Raw genomic sequence first — 16,283 nt, 5'->3', positions numbered from 1 at the left:
TAGATTTTGCTTTGAAGATGGAATAAGCATTTTCCGAAACGTCAGCAAATAAAGACTCTAACTTACCATGATGTTTGTGTTCTGCCTTCTTTTTTTTTTTTTTTATGTGTCCGACTCTGGGCATAGACCTCACAGCCTGCTCTCAAGGCCCAGTAGTCCTCCTACATACCATACACCTCTCTCCATTTTTTTTTTTTTTTTTTTTTTACGTGTCCGACTCTGGGCAAAGGCTCAGGGCCTATTTCTTGGGGGCAGTCACCTATCCCAAGGCCCAGTAGTCCTCCTACACCTCCACATGTCACCACTTCGGCTCTAACACCCACCGTCCATATTGAATACATTCTAGGGCTGTCTCATAGAGGACTGGTATATTAATATAAGCGGGGGTAATTTTACGACATGTCGGCGGGTCTTCTGCTGGATCAGTAAAGCCTGATTTAAAGAAATTCAAATCCTTAAATTGTTCCCTGTTCCAGCCGGGATTTGAACCTGGGTCCGGTAGGACTGCAGGCCACCTCTTTATCGATTGAGCCACCACCTCCCCGAAATTTGAATGGAACTCGGAAAATAAACAAGAAAGAAAAAGGTAAATATAAAAGCGAGAATAATTAGAGGAAGGAAGAAAATTAGAAAAAATAATGAATTAATGTGGCAAAAAGGAGGAAGAGAAACAAAGAGTAATGATGGATAGAAATAAATTAAGTAAAAATAAGAAAAAAAAGAGAAGGAGGATGACTGGGAGGAGTGAAGTAAGTAAGGTAGAGAGTACAAACGCGTACAAAGATCACCAAACAGCAATAGACATAATGTTTGAACCTTTTGGGACTATTAATTACAAAAAGAACTATGTCTAAGATACTAATTCTATGAACTTAAGGATAGTAAAACAAGAAGGCTCCCCTCTCCCCACGCCCACGTGAAGCCGGCAAGAACAAGTGTATTATATAAAAACTGTCTTGGAAACTGCATAAGAAAGAATTTAAAAATAAAACAATAGTCTACAATAATTTAATTTGTGTGGGATACGTTGCATTATCTAACAGCATCATTGCACTACTGCTGGAATCTCCACTATCTGAAAGGGAGATAACCTTAGTTAGTGGGATTTTTAAATTCATTGTTGCGTTTAGCTGAAGACTCGAGGATTTTTGGCACTGCAGCATACCACATTTCTTGGCACTCTGGTCCGTATGTTAACGACCCTGTTAAAGAAAAAGTATTTTACTTCATTAAACAAGAAAAGTTTGCCGACGATTTGTAACTTTTTTGTTTGTTTGTTTGTTTGTTTACTATGACCAATCTATTGTAGAATAACTAGCGAATTCTATATTGCCATGTCCCTTCCGAATTTTGTATACTTGAATCATATCACCTTGTCCCATGTTTTTTGAAATGTTAAATAGTTAAAGCTTTCCTAAACGTTGCTCGTGCGTTTTGTTTGTTTCTTCTGGGTAACATTTTTATAATCTTCGCTGCACCTTTATAATTTCTCCATGCAGTGTCGTCTTGTTGTCGGTTCATTTTTTGATGTTATTCCTTTTTTTTTTTTTTCCCTTGGTTAATTATCCTGAGTTGAATATTATGCATAGTATACTTATATCTTTATTTTTTTCCCCAGTGTTAAGAACTTTGCGTTAGTCTATCTATCTATCTATAGCCCGACGTCCTAATCCCGCAAAGGGTGGCCGCAAACAAAACGCCTCCAAGTCGCTCTGTCATCCACCATTTGATTACCCTACCCCCTCCCTCATATACCTCTCAACTCCATCCCTCCACCTCATCCTCGGTCTACCCCTCCCTCTCCATTCCTTCATCTCACCTACATACACCCTCTTAGTCAGTCGTTCATTCTCCATTCTCTCCACATGCCCATTGCCCAAACCACCTCAGTGTATTTCTCCTAATCTTCTCAACCACATCCACATCCACCCCCAAACATTCCTTCACTTCTTCATTCGTCAACCTGTCCTTCTATGTCACTCCACATGCTCCTCTCAAGTAACTCATTTCCACTGCTCTCACTCTTGACTTGTTCCCCTCTTGCAAGGTTCACGCCTCGCTTTCATACGTCAGGGTAGGGATCACAATACTATCATGCAGTGACTTCTTAACTTCCATACTCACTCCCCTATTTCTCATCACTGCTTTCAGTGAACCAACAACCTTCCTTCCCTGATTTACCCTTTCATGCACTTCATCCTCCAAAGTTCCATCCTTACTCATCACACTACCCAAGTACTTGAACGCACTCACATTCTCCATATCCTCACCATCCAACAACACTGTACATTCTGTGACTTCATTCCTCTCAAGCAACATAACTTTACTTTTGTTTACATTAACTTTCAGCTTCCTCCTCCTACACACTGTCCCAAATTCATTCACCAAACCTTTCTACTCCCATTCATCTTCACTCAACAATACTGTATCATCAGCAAACAGCAACACCGGAATCTTCCAAATCTCACCCTCATTCATTAGAGTCAACCCCACATCCACTGCCCTACCTTGCACCTCCTTTACAACCCCATCCATGTATATATTAAACAGCCATGGAGACATCACACAACCCTGTTTCAGTCCTACATTGAGATCAAAGAACTCAGCTCACCATCCACTCGCACCGTAGCCCTAGCTCCTTCGTACATACTGTTCACAGCACTCAACAATTTCCCCTCCACTCCATATATTCTTAATAACTTCCACATACCTTGCCTATCTATTCTGTCATAAGCTTTCTCCAAGTCCATGAAGGCAGCATACACTTTCTTTCCCTTCTCTAGATACTTCTCCACAAAACATCTTAGAACAAATGTCTGATCTACACACCCATTTTCCTTTCTAAATCCCCCTTGTTCTTCTCCAGCTACCACCTCTGTCATATGCCTAACCCTATCAATGAAAATTCTACCGTATATTTTACCAGTCACACTAAGAAGGCAAATACCCCTATGGTTACCACATACTTCGCTCTCCCCTTTTCCTTTGTATGAAGTAATAATTATACCTGATTTCCAGTCGTCTGGAACCCTTCCCTCTACCCAAGCCAATCTTCACAACTTCCATATCCACTCCACAACAATCTCAACCCCATACCTCAGCATTTCACCACACACTCCGTCAATTCCTGGGGCCTTTCCCAACTTGATCTTCTTCATTGCTTCCACTACTTCTGCCCTACTGATCTATTCCTCCCTCATCTCATCTCTTCTTCTCCCACCCATTCCCCAACCACTTATACTCGCACTGCTCTCACTTTCTACATTCAACAAATCCTCAAAGTGCTCCTTCCATCTCCTCAATTTCTCTCTCTTCTCCACCAACAATCTATTATTCATATCTTTCACTCTCCTACTATTTCCCCTTTCTCACTACCTTACTTTCTTTACCTTCTTCCAAAACAATTTCTTACTCTCCCTCCATTTCATACTCAGATTCCTCCCAACTCTTCATCCACTTTCTTCTTACTCTCCTTCATCAGTCTCTTCACCTCCCTTCTCCTGCTTACATATACCTCTCTCTTCTCTCTCTCATCTTCTCCCCTACCTCTGCTCGCTAACCATTCACTATATGCCTTCTTCTTTTGTTCCACAGCTCGTTTCACCTCATCATTCCACCATGCTGTCCCTTGCACACCCTTGCATCTCCTCCTCACTCCACAAACCACCTCACACGCAGCGCCTATCTCTTCCGTGAATATCTTACATACATCTCCACCCCTTCCGTCTGCTCTAGCTCATACCTTCCCAATCTTTCTTCCACTATGCTCATATACTCTCCCATTTTCTCACTGTCTTGCAATTTCTCCACTCTTCTCACAGGAACTGTTTCCTCCTGTCTTCCCCTTCGTCTCCTCAACCATTTTCTTTGCAGCTTTACCTTGGCCATCACTAAGTGATGGTCAGAGACTCCATTCCCCCACCCCCTCCACACTCTTGCATCCAACACTTGTCTTCTCATTCGCTCATCCACACACGCATAGTCTATCATTGCCTTTCGTTAAACAAGCTCACCATCCATCCTCCTCATTACTCTCCATGTATACCGGTGGATCATCTTATGGCGAAAGTAGGTGTTGGCTATTGCTAACCCCTTACCAGTACAGATGTCCACCAAAGCACTACCATTCCCATCTACTTCAGCTGACACACCCCACTGACAAACCACTCGTACATTCCCAACTTTGCCATTCATGTCGCCAATCAAAAACACACTCTCGCTCCTCTCATATTTGTCCATACATGCTTCTACTCTCACCCAAAACTCATCTTTCACTCTTGCCACTCGGTCCTCTGTTGGAGCATACACACATACAATCGCCCACGCTTGTATACCTACTTTCACCCTCACCCATACAATTCTTGCACCCACTGTTCCATACTCTCTTATATTCTCCCTCCACTTCTTGCTTATCATCAGACATACTCCTTCTCTTGCCCTCTCATTCTCATTAACTCCCGCTCATATACCTAAACTATATTCCCATTCTCTCACCCTTTCACCTTCCCATTTAGTGTCAGTCAATCCACATATAGCCACTCTTGCATCCTCAAGCACCTGAACAATCTCTCTCTCTTTCACTTCATCATTTACTCCTCTCACATTCAAAGTTCCCATCCTAAGAATGTCCTTTGTCCATTCCATAGTAAAAGTATGGTTCGTCCGGGTCCGAGGCGCTTTATTCGCTTGTTTAGTTAGTTCTTTTTACGGGGTGGGGCACTAACCCACCACCAACCCTTTTAGTCGCCTCGTACGACAAACAGGGCTACTGGGGGAGTATTCTTGAAATCCCCCTACCCCCAGTCAGTATTAAAATTCATTTATCACATTTGACCTAAATTAAATACTTCATCAGGATCTCTTCAAATGATCAGCTTGCGTTCAGGTATATCTGCTCAGTTACTAAGCTTTGTATCATTAGCAGATTTTGAGAATATAAAGCACATACTTTCATCAATATTGTCATTATTAATTAGATGTGGTAAGGGACCCAGCAATGAATCCTGTGGTACTCTGCCTGTAACATCCAGTCTGATTCTATCCCATTAATTACAGCTCTCTGTTTATGTTCTGTAGGCAAGTTTTCAGCCCATCTTTAAAAACTGCATTTGATACCAAAGACTAAGTTTCTTAAGGAGTTGTGGGGGAAAAATTAGAAAAATTTAGAATATACCCCCGGTAGTGTCGTAAATATTTAACTGGCTAATCATTTGCACTAAACAAGACAAAAATATGCCTACAACACTACATAATTTGTCCGGATATATATGTCTTACTCCCAGGACTCACCTGGATCGTAATGACGTGTAGGTTGTGTTCCCTACTAAGCAACTAAACGATCTATTTAAGGATCCTCAAATAAAAGCTGGAAACCCTGGTGAAATATTATTCGCCCAGTCTTTCGCCACTAAGGGTCATTTAGTTACTTAGCTTAAGAGTAGCAATGGAGAGGCTTGTAGGTTGTTGCCATATGGTCGGAGTTGTTGAAGATGTTGCCTGTTGCTAGTGCTTGGCGGATTACTGGAGGTTACGGCCTGGACCAAATACGTACTTTTTACGTAAGCATTACTATTTACACTATTTATAAATTAAAGTGAATTGATAATGTTGATTCCCATCTAGGAGGAAGCACTGTCGTAAATTAATTAATCAGTCCAGTCTGTCCCAACCGAATTCTCTCTCAATACCACGAGAGTGGTTAGACTGCTTCCAAGCGTGACTAAGGCATGACTGGGACTGCCTCTCACTCGACTCGAGATCATCTGAGACTAAGACTCAATGAATTAGGACTGAGAGCATGGGCGAGAGCCCGAGCAACTGAGGTCTCGAGACTCGTAATTGACCGAGGCCTAGCCGAGACTAAAACTTAGACCTCTGGAGAGAAGAACAGAGGCGATCCACCAATCAAATAACTATAAATGCATATGTGCACATTCCATCCATGGCTGGGAAAAAGACTAAATTATGAACCGTAGTATAAATATACGTAATCCTATATACCCATCACCCTGGGTTACATATAATACATTATACTTCCAAAATACGACTGCCCATCACCAACTAAAATAGAAAATGGGAGGAATTATTCCTAAATTTCCGACATCCTGGGGGCCAAGAAATCTAAACATCACCCCGTTTAATTAACTCCCCCAGGTGAGCTCGGAACCGTTGTGCAGCTCCCCGCTGTGGTCTATCTGAGCTTCCCGCATCTGTATCCCTACGGCCATGAGTAACGTCCCCGAGTGCTGTATTAAGCGCCTCTGGACGGGAACTCACGGCTGTTTCTAATGGATATAATTTATTGATAGTCCTGAGTACAAGGCCATGGGCCGTCTTTAACTTCACTGTACGAACTATCCCTTGCTTATCCGGATAGCATTCAATAACTTTCCCCAATGGCCAACTATTCCTTGACTTATCAGTGTGAATTAACACTACATCCCCCTCCTTAATATCAACATCCGTTTTATTAGCCGACTTTTGGTGTACATGTCTATCGAGAAGGGATGACAAATATTGAGTTTTCCATGAATCCTGCCATTTGTTAATCAATTTGGATAACTGATGGTACTTAGTGTTCAATTTATCAGCTTCAACGTAAGAGGGATCCAAATCATAGGGTGCCGTAGTTATTGCAGGCAAGGAGTCCAATCGATATCCACAAATAAGATGAGAAGGAGTGAGGGCTTCTGGCTCATCGAGGCTGTTAAGGACATACGTTAAGGGGCGGTTGTTAACACGGCATTCCACTTCCGTAATTATAGTGTGTAAATCATCCATGTTTATTGGTTTTCTGAATAATACCTTTTTAAGAAACCCTTTTACTATGCCTATTAGTCTCTCATAGAAACCACCGAACCATGGAGCTCTCGGCAGTATGAATTTCCACTCACATTCTCTGCTGGTGAATTCATCTTGGACTTCCGCACTCTGCAGGACCTGATGTAGAAGTTCGGATCCTAATTTAAAATTAGAAGCGTTGTCACTGATAATTAATTTCGGGCAAGATCTTCTCGACACAAATCTCCTAAAAGCATTCAAAAAAGTTTCGGCAGTTAAATCTGTGACCAACTCCAAGTGAACTGCCCTGGTGACAGCGCAAGTAAACAGTACCACATACACCTTTTGCTCTTGTAGGGTGTCTGGTTTCAAGACTTCCATATAGCCTGTATAATCTAAACCGATTATTTCAAAGGGTCTAGCTTCTTCCACCCACTCTTTAGGTAAGGGTGGTGGTGAAGGATAATGATACGGTCGTCCTTCTAACCTCTTACATGTATAGCAGGATTTAATTGTAGATTTCACAACTTGTCAGCCTTTAGGGATCCAGAAGTTTTCTCGCAATTTGCACAATGTATCAGAAACACCACCATGCAAAGTGGTTTCATGAGCATATAGGACCAATAATTTCGTCAAATGTTGCTGTCTAGGCAACAACAGTGGAAATTTAGTGTGAAAGGGGAGACCAGCTTGGTCCAGCCTACCACTACATCTGATCAAATCATTGTGCTCAAATAAGTTTAAACTCTTAACCAAATCTGACATCCTTGTTACAAGTGGTTTCTGAAAATATTGGTAAACTTCGGGGAAGCTACTCTTCTGTAAGTATAGCAACCAATATTGTTGGGGTTTCATTAGGTTTAGAGTTTTGTTCCGCCTAATCTTTTGCAAAAATTGGAAAACCAAACTGGTGATCTTTATTAACTTCTTCCAACTACCAACTCTTTCCGGATCAAACAAGGGTTCAAGTTCTTTTTCCTGAACTTCTAGGACAGTCAGCGCATTAGGCTCCATCTTCGTCTTAAATTTCTGTTCTGGCCAAAGATCTTTATTATTCAACCATTCCGGACCATGAAACCAGGAGTCACTATTTATAAATTTATCATAAGTTAGGCCTCTAGTTAACAAATCAGCTGGGTTATCTTTAGTTGTGAGATGGAGATAATAACAGTCAGGATCAGCATCTCCCATATCTTGTACTCGATTTTTGACATACAAGATGTTACTTTTATTGCTCACTACCCATTGAAGAGCTACTTCACTGTCTGACCATATATAGGTGGTATTAATCTTTATATTACTTAAGGTCTTCCTGATATACACCCCAAAATGAACTGCTACATACATGGCTGTTAGTTCTAACCGAGGTAAAGTTTTACCTTTTAGAGGAGCTACTCTTGCCTTAGAAGATAAAATTATAGGAACATCCTCATAATTACTGATGTAAGCAACTACTCCATAAGCCTTGGGTGAAGCATCACAAAACAGATGTAAATCATAGGAAGAACCTTTTCCCACCATTCTCGGAAATTTAACACTTGCTAGGTTGTTGCATTCTTTTGAAAGGGTTTCCCAACTCTCCAGCAAGTCTGTAGGTAAAGGGTCATCCCAGCCTAATTTTCTGGTCCATGTTTGTTGAATTAGAATTTTAAATGAATAGTTAGGGGAGAAATTAGTCCTAGGGGATCAAAAATTTTACTAATGTTACTTAATAAAGATCTTTTGCTATCAACTGTATCCCACTCTACATTTTTTACATTAAGGACATCAATGTCTGGATCCCACCACAATCCTAATATTTTATTACAGACTTCAGAATCAGAATTTATTTCAGTGGAGTTAGATGTCCACTCCTGCAATGGCATGTTAGCCTCTTGCATAATCTTGTTGGCTATCAGATGAAATTTCTTTAGAGCCTCCTCAGTATTTACAGTCCCCTGAAGATTGTCCATATATAGCGAATCTTTAATTTGGTTAGCCACTTCTATATTTTCTTTTTGCTGCTCTAAGTGATAATTTAGCGTCATTTGCAACAAGAAGGGTGAGCTAGTGGCTCCAAAAAGGACTGATTTAAATCTGTAAGTTACCAGAGAACTGTTATCATCATGAGGATTACTTGGCCACAAAAATCTGGTGAAATCCCTGTCTTCTTCTTGAAGTCCTATCCGTAAAAAAGCTTTGCTGATGTCAGCTGTAAAGGCATATTCATTAGTTCTGAATTTTAGCAGCACATCTAATAGATTTTTGGTTAGAGTTGGACCAGTTTACAAACAATCGTTCAAGCTGTTAGTGTGGGAGCCTAATTTGGCACTACAATCAAATACTATTCGCACAGGTGTAGTCTTACTGTCTCTCATTACTTCCAAATGAGGAATATAATGAGTATTTTGTCCAACCTGTGCCTGCTTAACTTCCTCGATAAACCCCTTTTCTAAATGACTCTTGATTAACTGATCATATTTATCTAGTAAATCTCCTTCACCTTTAAGTCTCTTTAAATTTGAATTTAGGCGATTAAGAGCTAATTTATAATTTGTGGGCAAACTAGGTCGATTGACTTTCCAAGGAAGTTTTACCCAATATTGGTCATCATAGTACTGAACAGTCTTTTTATAATTTTCAAGCACAAAAGCTTCTTCGTGAATTACCTGTTCAGGTTTAATGCCAATGCTATCCATTTTCCACAAATTGGAAATGTCAGGCTCTTCTGAATTTAGAGAGGGCTGCAAGCATATATTCGTTACCATAGCAACCTGAATTGCTTTCCTTGTACTTACAAACTTGTCAAGAATATTGCCATATACAACTAATCCTCCTTGTACTTTTAGGAAATTTATGCCCTTGAATTTAATGAGACCATAAACTAATTTAGGATAGAAATCAGCACCAATAAGGAGATCTATTTTATCTATGTGATCAGTCAAACCAGGGTCAGATACTTTAATTTGCTGATCTTTCAAATAGGTCAAACACTTCTCTAGACAATCTGTTCTTATGTTGTTAGGTAAGGTGTCTCTAACCACAGCCTCTAGTCTAGTGTACTTCCTGCCAGCTTTAACAGTAATCTTAACTAGCTGATATTCTCTTCTCTGATCTTCACTAATGAAGCCGGACAGCTGTAAATTAATCGTACCACTAGGCTTTAATTTAAGCTTGTTTACTAGGTCCTGAGAAATGAATGTCCTCTGTGATCCTTGGTCATAAAGAACTTTTGCTTTAATTTGAGATTTATTCTTAATAATATGAACAGCTCCAACCGGTAAAGCAGTTGAGATGGTATGTTGATTTGTTGGAGTGACTGAGCAAATTTGTGAATTAAGTGTATTCAGCTTATCACACAAGACATTGTGATAAAACCCCTTTTTACAAAGGTCACATCTTTTCAAATTGAAGTTACATTGATCAGTCTTGTGCCTGCAAGTACATCTACCACACCGTCCTATCTGTTCGAGTCTTTCTACACGAGTAGAACGACCTGAATACGCCTCACAGCTCTTGGACAGATGTGCTCCATCACACAAAATACACTTCAGCTGCTGAGCTAGCTGCTGACTAGCCGATGCAGAGGTTTGTGACTGAGCATTCTTGGGAGATGTGGGTGAAGATACTTGTTCTGAAGTGTGGTAAATCTTAGGAATTGATTTAGGAGATAATTTGACTTTATCAGGCTTCTCTTTAGTTAAAGCACCTTTAGTACTGGAATCTGATTTAGCTTCAGGCCCTTTGGACTCTAAATGATGAATAACTTTTAATAATGAGTCCCTGATTTCCTGTAGCTGGGGATAATCTTCATTTGTTTCATGCTGGATTCTCTCAATAGCTTTACTGGGTAACATTTTCATTACTAGTGGAGAGATAAGCCAATTGGAACTACTTAAATCACACCCCATTTTTTCCAATTTCCTAAGGGTGCATTCTAGATTAGCCCTAAATTCGGCCAAGGAATTACAAATATGAATAGGAGTTTTAAGGTGTAGCAGTCGCATTGCAAGTTCGTGCTGATTTCTCTTAGGATTATCAAAAGTTGCCTTAAGTAGCTGCACTGCACTGCTATATCCATCACTTTCTATACTGAAACCATCGATGAGTTTCTTCACGTCACCTTTTAACACTCCTCTTAAATAATTTAATTTGTCTACTGGACTAAGATCTTTTCTGGAATCAATACTGACAACAAATTGATCCCAGAAGGAATTCCAATTAGCCGAAGTGCCATCAAACTCGGGTAGTTTAAGTGTGGGCAGCTTCGACTCAGCCCTTGGACAAGTTAAATGGGTAGACTCACTTTTCAGAGAGGAATTAATTTGAGCTATTAGTAGGCAAATTCTCTCTTCTTCGTTAGTCTTAGCTATAAAAATTTCATTAAATTCATCATCGTCCTTTGTGGCTTCCAATAAAGAATCATAAAGTGTTCCCATGACAGTCAGCTGGTTCTGTAATTGCTGGCTCCAGGCCTTAAGTTTAGTGTAGTCTTTGTCAGAGGATTGGAATTCATCATTTACTTTACCACTGAGAGTGGTGACATAGGCCTTATGGCCTGCAATCCTCCTTGACAAGGACATATTGAACCAAGTCTGAAAATCAAAATTAATAGAATCACTAAATGTAGCCTACAGCAATGAAACCACTAGAATTAAATTAACTAAATGTACATAGAAGAATTCAGCATCAAACAGCAATACTAAGAATGATACATAAATCTGAACAACTAAATTAATAGTACAATTAAATTTAGATTACAATTTAAAGCCTTCTAGGGGTTACTACAAAATTAATCCATATTTAGTTTGTGTTAGCAACCCACTGATCATAATGAAATTTAATAGCTCCTCGCACCTTGGCCCAAATTCTATGTCTTCCTTCCCAAGTAGGGTGAATTTGGTCCATGACTCGTACCTCCAGAGGATAGGTCTTACCACCAAGCAAAATAATTTTCCCTTTTAGTTCCTTGGTTATTTTCTTATTAACCGCGTTCATGATCTTATTGTAAACAATGGGATCCACATATTGAGGATGATTATGTGGATATTCCTTCTTTTCTACAGTGCATATCACACATTTAGCACCTGCATCTTCTATAGCCTCATTAATTTGTAGTAGTGTAGCCACTAAGTCCTGCACGTCAGTTGACTCATTAATATCGTTTCCCCCCAACATGACTATAACCAAATTATAGCCAGGTCTAAGTACTTCAGCAAATTCCTCGTACTCAAAAAACTTGTCTACTCTACCCCTGCTCTGATCATCTCCATGGTCACCAAGGGCCATGGTGAAGGCACAGACATCAAGGTGTCACAGGTGACCAGAGAGTGGCCTATATAAGCCACCCGATAATAATTTAATTCCAGAGCAGTCGCCATGTTGGAGTGTTAACAATCCGGTTCGAAGGACCACTTTGTGGGGGAAAAATTAGAAAAATTTAGAATATACCCCCGGTAGTGTCGTAAATATTTAACTGGCTAATCACTTGCACTAAACAAGACAAAAATATGCCTACAACACTACATAATTTGTCCGGATATATATGTCTTACTCCCAGGACTCACCTGGATCGTAATGACGTGTAGGTTGTGTTCCCTACTAAGCAACTAAACGATCTATTTAAGGATCCTCAAATAAAAGCTGGAAACCCTGGTGAAATATTATTCGCCCAGTCTTTCGCCACTAAGGGTCATTTAGTTACTTAGCTTAAGAGTAGCAATGGAGAGGCTTGTAGGTTGTTGCCATATGGTCGGAGTTGTTGAAGATGTTGCCTGTTGCTAGTGCTTGGCGGATTACTGGAGGTTACGGCCTGGACCAAATACGTACTTTTTACGTAAGCATTACTATTTACACTATTTATAAATTAAAGTGAATTGATAATGTTGATTCCCATCTAGGAGGAAGCACTGTCGTAAATTAATTAATCAGTCCAGTCTGTCCCAACCGAATTCTCTCTCAATACCACGAGAGTGGTTAGACTGCTTCCAAGCGTGACTAAGGCATGACTGGGACTGCCTCTCACTCGACTCGAGATCATCTGAGACTAAGACTCAATGAATTAGGACTGAGAGCTTGGGCGAGAGCCGGAGCAACTGAGGCCTCGAGACTCGTAATTGACCGAGGCCTAGCCGAGACTAAAACTTAGACCTCTGGAGAGAAGAACAGAGGCGATCCACCAATCAAATAACTAAAAATGCATATGTGCACATTCCATCCATGGCTGGGAAAAAGACTAAATTATGAACCGTAGTATAAATATACGTAATCCTATATACCCATCACCCTGGGTTACGTATAATACATTATACTTCCAAAATACGACTGCCCATCACCAACTAAAATAGAAAATGGGAGGAATTATTCCTAAATTTCCGACAGGAGTCGTTTGAGGATGACTTTTTAGAATCCTTCCAAGAAATCGTGATAGCTTACATCAATAGATTTTGTTTCATTGTATATTTCATTTATGCCAATGAAAAGCTGAGGAGATTAGGAAGTCACGTTCAGTTATTCTGGAATCCATGCTGTGAGATTTAATTGAGGTTATTTTGTTCTGAATGCTTCTGTTTCAGATCTAAATACGATTTCCAACAATTTGCATACGGGTGACACTAATCTAATTGGACGAATTTTTCCGGTTTTCATTTATTGTCATTTTAAGATACTGGGGTTTTATTTAAAAGTTTCCAGTCACATGGTACAATGCCACATCTTATTGATATGTTGAATATTTGAGCTAAAGGATCTGATTCTTTTTTATTTTTTGCTTTAAAACTCTTCTGGGCATTTTGTTTATCTTAATGTTTAAAACTGGAAATAGTGCATTTTTCCCACGTATCATTCATTGATCTATCTCCATCTACACATGTGGTAGATAATGAAGGAATCAAGCTTCTTTTTCTGCAGCAGAGACTGATAAAGAATCATTAAACATTTTGGCCATCTCGGTTGCTTCAGTTGAATGTAACCCCATATGATGAAACTAGCAGACCTTTTGTTGATGTCAGTAGCTTTTTCTTTCTCATATAACTAAAAAATTCTTTGGGTTTTTATTTCCTGGTGTTAACAATGTCCACGTCAAGATTTTCTTGTTTTGCTTTATTTACTAATTAGCATTTCGGCAAATGTTGTTATATATATGTTTTGTACTCATTGTTTGTAGCTTTATAATTTTAATTAGCAAGTTCCTTAGGTGAAAATTTATTTTCAATGCCACTGTTCTACCATTTTGGCTTAGACTTTTTCACAGGCTGTTATAACGCGTTGGCACCCATACCTTGACAGCTTCATTAACCTGTACTGAAAACAGTGTCCATATGTCGTGGCCACTAAGTGAATGAATAATTGGTTCACAGTCACTTAATTTTTTAAAGTTTTAAATTTTGAAAGTCAGCTCTCTTGTATTCTACAACTTTCTCGTAACTGTAATTTATGTTATCTTCACTAAAAATAAGGTTAAGTGTGACTGTATGATAATGAGTAGTAGTAAACTCACCTCTGACGAGAAGAGTTTCAACCAAGTGTTCTGGTGCTGCCAGTGCAAGATCTAAGATGTTTTCTCCTCGTGTCGGCTAATCTACAAACTGATATAATGAACTTTCCAGCAGTTTAGTTTACAAGCTCATTCCGGTGTGTGGGGATAACGATTCACTCCATCTTATCACGAGTAGGTTAAACTCACCAAAAATCAGTTTCTGCAGATGATGAAGACAAGGAAAGATGAATGGAAGAGGGATGAGGGAAGGGAGAAAGTTAGTGAATGAGCCTCGATGTGCTTGAGGAAGGGACGGAAGTTGGGAGTTGGGAAGGAATTGGGGAGTGAGGGAAGAAAGCAGGAAGTGAGGGAAGGAAGTGAGGAGTAAGGGAGAGAAGAGAGGAGTGAGGGATGGAAGATGAGGAGTGAGGGGGGAAAAAGTGGGGAGTGAGGAAGGGGGAGTATTGGTAAGGGAGTGAGAGTGGGGAAGAAAGATCCAGTTAGAAATGCAGGCTCGAAAATAAAACTATTAGACATCTGCAATCACTTCAGAATTCACTAAAAAAAAATTACGTTAGTATACTACTGCAATTACTTAGTTTTAACATTTTAGAATCTGGTCACATACAGAAGAAACTTTAAAAAATGAATTCAAAAAGACCTACGGATCGACAAAAAGACACACACAGAGACACCCTAGAAACCTTAAAGACTTTATATATATATATATATATATATATATATATATATATATATGTATGTGTGTGTGTGTGTGTGTGTGTGTGTGATGCACAAAACCATCAGCTAAGGCGACAATGCATATGATTAAAACCTGCGAGAAAAATTATATGACAATAAAGGTCCCGGACACAGAAGGACGGAGAACGCCAGAATATTTTATAAGTTCAGATTAATAAACTTCTGAGGAGGCAGGGGGCAAGGGAACCCAGATTTTCACTCATCAGTAAAATCTATCTATCTGTCTATATATAGCCCGGCGCCCTAATCCCGCAAAGGGTGGCCGCAGACAAAACGCCTCCAAGTCGCTCTGTCACCCACCATTTGACTACCCTACCCCCAACTCACTCCCCCCTCCCTCATATACCTCTCAACTCCATCCCTCCACCTCATCCTCGGTCTTTCCCTCCCTCTCCCTCCCTCCACCTCACCTACATACACCCTCTTAGTCAGTCTTTCATTCTCCATGCTCTCCACATGTCCAAACCACCTCAGTGTATTTCTCCTAATCTTCTCAACCACATCCACATCCACCCCACAACGTTCTTTCACTACTTCGTTCGTCATCCTTTCCCTCCATGTCACTCCACATGCTCCTCTCAAGTAACTCATTTCCACTGCTCTCACTCTTGACTTGTTCCCCTCTTGCAAGGTCCATGCTTCGCTTCCATGCATCAGAGTAGGGATCACAATACTATCATGCAGTGACTTCTTAACTTCCATACGCACCTCCCTATTTCTCATCACTGCTTTCAGTGAACCAACAACCTTCCTTCCCTGATGTACCCTTTCATGCACTTCATCCCCCAAGGTTCCATCATTACTCATCACACTACCCAAGTACTTAAATGCACTCATATTTTCCATATCCTTGCAATCCAACCTCACCGTGCATTCTGTGACCTCATTGCTCTCAAACACCACAACTTTACTCTTGTTTACATAAACTTTCAGATTCCTCTTCCTACACACTGTCCCAGATTCATTCACCAAACCTTGCAACTCCCATTCATCTTCACTCAACAATACTGTATCATCAGCAAACAACAACACCGAATCTTCCAAATCTCACCCTCATTCATTAGAGCCAGCCACACATCCACTGCCCTACACTGCACCTCCTTTACAACCCCATCCATGTATATATTAAACAGCCATGGAGACATCACACAACCTTGTTTCAGTCCCACATTGAGATCAAAGAACTTACTCAGCTCACCATCCACTCGCACCGTAGCCCTAGCTCCTTCGTACATACTCTTCACAGCATTCAGCAATTTCCCCTCCACTCCATATATTCTCAATACCT

Source organism: Coenobita brevimanus, chromosome 100 (genome assembly GCF_032717465.1).
Source record: "Coenobita brevimanus isolate Jiangsu-jjx chromosome 100, ASM3271746v2, whole genome shotgun sequence".
Taxonomy (NCBI): domain Eukaryota; kingdom Metazoa; phylum Arthropoda; class Malacostraca; order Decapoda; family Coenobitidae; genus Coenobita; species Coenobita brevimanus.
Note: the sequence above shows the minus strand (reverse complement) of the source record.